This window comes from Pristis pectinata, chromosome 6, assembly GCF_009764475.1.
Source record: "Pristis pectinata isolate sPriPec2 chromosome 6, sPriPec2.1.pri, whole genome shotgun sequence".
NCBI lineage: Eukaryota > Metazoa > Chordata > Chondrichthyes > Rhinopristiformes > Pristidae > Pristis > Pristis pectinata.
In genome coordinates, this window is record NC_067410.1 from 67,950,330 (window position 1) to 67,956,081 (window position 5,752).

Below are 5,752 nucleotides of genomic sequence, written 5' to 3' on the forward strand. Positions count from 1 at the left end.
ATAGTTACCCACCAAGCTATCTGGAATTAACTATTTCTGGAATAGTTTATTGTGTCTCCAGGTATAAAATAAAATAAGTGTGCAAATCAAATTGATGCATATCCAATCATCATCCACTAACAAGGATGTTTTTTGGCACAGTCTAATCTATTTATTCTGCATCAGAATACTCTGTTATTCTTAATATGGACACAAATTCCATGGTGCAGAATTTCCTCGGTGGCTCATTCTACCTGCACTTGCTGCACACCTGCTCTCTAAACCCGTTCTTACCTTGAGCAGATGCCCCAACAAGAAGTCCTTGAATTAAGCTGGCTCCAACCAGATCAGTGGAGTTCTGTGCAGAGTCTTCTGATCATGAATCCCCTTTGACGACAGGTTAAGTCATGACCCCAAAACCTATTGTCAAATCTGGATAATAAGACAATTTCGTTAAATTGTCAGCTTAACAATGCGACATTCATGATGAGAGTGCAGGTTGACATTTTTAATTAATTCATGTTTCAGTTTTGAAAAGCACCTCAGGCTTTTCCCAGGTGGAACCATTAAACTTTGGGATATTCAAGGAGCCAGAAGTGTGGGCAGGAAGAGGGAATTAAAAATATGATTTAATTAAAAAGTAGAAAAATAAAGGTGGGGGTTACCTTTGTATCTCAGGATGATCCTAGAATGGTAAATAAATTTGGCAGGAAGAGAATGGCTAAATAGTGTTTATAGAGTTTTTGCAATTATCACTTCCATGATTGCTAGATTGAATTAATTCTTGTTAAAACCACCTTGTAAAATGTTTAATCAAAAGGAAACATGGTCACCTCCATACTTCAGCTCCATGTTCTGTTCTTTATAGTCATCAACATGTGGATACCTAAAGTACGTTAATGTGCTGAAGTTTCCAATTTGCCACTTTGCAGTAACGTTCAGGATATTCGGTGTTTGGCATTGTTTTGCTTACTTTTTTGTTTCAATAAATTTTTAGCTGAGGTTACAGCATCATAAACTTTTACCTATGTACAATATGATGTACCTATCATTTCAGGTCTGCAATCCTTCATTGAGAGTCCTGGACCTGAAATATTAACTGTTTTTCTTTCCACAGATGCTGCCAACCTACTGTGATTTTCCAGCAATTTCCATTTTTATTTCAGATTTCCAGCTTCTGCAGTATTCTGGGTTTTCAAGATATCATTTATAGTTTGCCATGATTTCTACATATATTCAAAAATAAGATGCCCTTTATGATTTTTTTTCTTCTTAGTGAAGTGCTTATTACCTATTATTTTATGTGTACGTGCATGTCCGCTTGTTTTTCTGTTTGGCTACTGGAACAGAATAATGCACTACAGACTGACTTGTGGTCATGTGGTATAGCCTTTAGCTCAATAACATGCGAAGTGGTCACTTGCATAACTGATGTCTACATAAACTATTACTGTTGTACCAATCTTATTTTATCTAACCTGAACTCTGACACTATGACCTAAATCAGTAAGCTGAAGATATATAGCTGGGATAGGAAACACGTGACTTTGTGGTAGCATTCAATCATAAATTGGAGTTCAGCCACCACTCAAAAAACTAAAGTACTTTAACCCCTTGACACTTCTCTATGGGGGTCAGGAAGCCCTTTAAGTCCATAGACAAATGGAAATGGGAAGATATTTTATAATAAACATCTACTGTGATGTTTTTCTTCCAGCACAATAATTGAGATTGTGCTCAATTATTTTATGTGTAATATAATTCCCTTAATAACTCTTCCCACCTCCCTACTTCCTCTTTTTCTTTCAAACATCTTGAAAGATTACCTTTTCTATCTCTTACAACTGGAACTGAAGCCCTAAGGACGTGGAAAGTATGCTGCTAACCAATTTGATTTCACACTCATTATCACATTCCATTTCGCAATAATTGCATCACCAGCCTCACGCACTGTTCCGCTCTATACGATGCCACCCACCCACCATCAGTCTCAATCAATCAACGCTGAGACCTAATAATCATACAAACTCTCCTCAACAATGAACACTACCACACTGCTACATAACTCTCTCTCTGACATGCAAACACCATGCACAAACACACACACATACTAAGTGCGCACGCACACATACACACATATACGCATGCATGCACTGCACACACATATGCACAAAAATGCACACACACACACACTTGTGCAAGCATGCACTTACACACAAGCACAAACACACACACACACACACACACACACACACACACACACGCATATCTTAGAATTTGCAAACAATCCCTGTTATTCAATCACAGCAGACATATCCCAAAGATGCTTACAAATTTCACTTCCCTTGCAGGAAAATACAAATTATAACTGGTGTTGGCAACAACAACCCACTGGGGACAAGCTCTGCTGTAGCAGCTCTTGGCCCTGGAGGAGTTTTTATGGGAGCCATTACCAGAGAGTCCATCATCAACACAAACTCAGACACCAGTGGCATGACTTTGTTGGTATTAATTTTATTTTTATTTTGTGGGTGTGGTCTTGCTCTTGCCCACTCATTTACTCATGTTACTTAGCACAATACTGCTGCAATATAGGGCTGTGCTACATTGTGAACTGCTAAAGCTATCCTTATTTTCTATGAACATTTATTACCATGATAATACTCAAATACTTAGCATTCTCAGGACTTTGATGCTGGACTCGCATATTTTCCAGACTATTGGGTGTTACTCATATTAATACCCCAACACACTTTCAATGTACTTTTTAAATATATTACTCAGTATTATAGTAAATTTTCTAGTGAACTCAGTAAGTTTAAAGGGAGCATATAAAATTGAGCCTTGGTCAGTTTAAAGTGAGTACAGAAACCAGGACTCCATAAGTTTAAAAAGCCAGGAACAGGAGCCCCAGTCAGCTCAAGGGGAGCATGGGGACAGGCCCAGTGAGGGGAAGGGGAACAAGAGATCTGGGACCCCAGTGAGCAGAAAGTGAGTGTGGCAACTAGGGCCCTGGGAATCAGTGGAATGAGTGTGCAGCAAACATCACCTGGTGAGCCAGGTGCCAAACTATTGGGATTTCTGAATAGTCATACAGTTGACTATCAGGGTTTTACTGGAATATGAAATATTTTTTAAAAATCATAAGTGCCATATTAAAAACTAAAAATCAGCTATCCAAATTCATTTGGTTCCTGTACATTGGTCTTTTATTTCAGTCACAGACCATGCAATACTCTGAGTCATTAGATTCCACCTACCAGTTCAACGTTTCACTCTTTCATCATCATAAAGAACATTGTGCATGACTGAAAAAAAACTTAAGAAATGAATCACACCATTTTCAAATTCAATTGAATGATTCTCTTAAGAATCTTAATTTCCATTACAAGTTGGAAATGTTAGTGACCCGTCCCCAAGCCCCGAAAGGAAGGGGGAAATTTAGATTTTGTGAATACCATTGATGAGGGATTTGTTAGTGAATGACAATGTAGCTGTACGATAAGAAAACTGAGTTTTTATTGAGAAATGCCAGGAATGAACAAGAGGTTTAATGTTTAAACTCTTTGTCTCCACAAATGATTAAATTTACATACCTTACCTGAAGTACCAGGGAGAGTGAAAGAAAATCTTCCATAGGGTTTCATCATTGTCATTACTTTGAGAAGCCAAAGTGAAAACTAAGCACTTAGGAGGATGCCTTCGAAATCAAAGAAAACTGCAGAAAGGAGGTCAGTGCCCAGAGGAAGCTGTCAGCTTTTAAAAGCTTGTAAATTGATAGAGTAAGGGAAGACTTGAAGCAGATAGGATGTCTATGTTTTGTAGGTTCAAAGTAAATATGGGTATGAATGATGCTTGCATCATAATTGCAACAAAGTGAGGACACAGGAAGAAGGATGATATATTTGAGAATCAGGAACTCAAATTGAAAGTTGAGAGCACTGTATTAATCTTGCTAAAATAGAGGAAGACAAAAGAGATTGTGGGCGATAATTGGGGGTTAGGCTGAGTGATAAGAGAATGATAGACTATCAGAATAAAAACTGCACCAGTTCTACATTCCACTGTATAATACTTGATCTTAGGGCACTTTCCTTCTTCATCCAGGTTTTGAATTTATAGTTGTACACATGTGCTCACTTCACAAGAACTAGAAAATATTTTGGATGACATACCCCATTTGACACATCTTCTTCTTCATCTTTTTTTTAGCCTTCTTGGAATACTTGTCCAAAAGCTGAACAAGATTATCTTGTAACAAAGAGACAGAACATAGATATAGCAGGTGTGATTGCTGGTCTAAGTTGAATTAGGTGATCTCATTTCATGGGTGTGTGCCAGCAAAGAATTTGTAACTACAGGACCACCAATGAAGCAGCAAAAATTGATGAGGAATCACATATACAGAAATATCAAATGTTGTTTCTTTTAAATGAAAATCAAAATTTAAAAAAAAACAAATTGGAAATCTAAAATAAAACAGAAAATGTTGGAAATGCTCAGAAGGTCAAGCTGGACCTGTGAAACAAAGTTAACATTTCAGGTTGAAGATGTTTCTGATCCAGCATTTTCTGCTTTTATTGCAATTTCTTTTGAACCTTTATTCTAATTATATATTCTGATAATTTAATTTGGTTTGGCTAACTTTTAGCTTATTTGTAGAGAATTAAGAGTCTTTACTCACTTACTTAATACCCAGCTGTTGGTTTCACAAGTTGGAGCTGGTTAACCTCTGAACATACGTGAGTAGGATGTGTTAACCTCCAAATCTACAACATGCTGTGGTATACTCTTCAAATGAGTCAGTGAAGTAAAGTCTCCCTGCTCATAAATAACAATTTTCTGATTTACTCCACTAGGTGCAACAAGTTGAACAGGTCTTTTCCAGAAATATAGCCAAATGAGTTTATACTCACTTTGCTGATTAAAGCAAAAAAAACAAAAGGCAGACATAACAAAGAATAAAACTACTGTAGGAATGAACCAATTGGGCCAGTGAACCTTTTCCATATTGTCACAGTGCAATTCATTCTCGTCATGATCTTCATCCTTCTGTACTCTCAGCAAATGATGACATGACCTTGTGGGCGAAACTAGACACCTTCTAAATCGGCATGGAGAAGAAGCAACTTGAAGAAATGCCTCTCTAACTACTAAGGTGCCTCTCTAACTACCAAGGGTAATCAATGGGCCATGATGGTTTGAGATACATCCCTGTAGAGTGATGTCAGTTGCAGCTAGGAGCTTACCAAACATGAGTTTATAAACTATTTAAGGTCAGTTTGATTAGACCCAATCTAGCTTAAAGTTGTAAATTCCTAATGTGCAATTATATTCCAATTTATCACAGTACGAGGTATGCTTGTTAATTAAACTCTGGAAAAAAAATCTTGCTTACATTTTAAACCAAGTTAATTTTACCTGATTTGCAATTAGCAGAACAGAATGACTGGTGCTATTTATTTGCTGAAAGAAGCTGTATGGGGGTAAGAAGACTCCAGCATCCAGAGTTCCAGCATCTTATTGAGAGAGGGTTGTCCAGTCAAGAAAAGTTAAACAGTTTGGGTCTGTATTCCTTGTAATTTAGAAGAATGATGGATGACCTTATTCAAACATATAAGATTCTAAGGGGACTTGACAGGGTAAAAAGATGTTGAGATATTTTCATGAGTGGGAGAGTCAGGAACAAGAGGACATGGTTACAAAATAAGTGGCTGTAGAAATTTCTTCTCTCGGTAGTGAATCTCTGGAAATCTCTGTTCTAAAGGGTTTT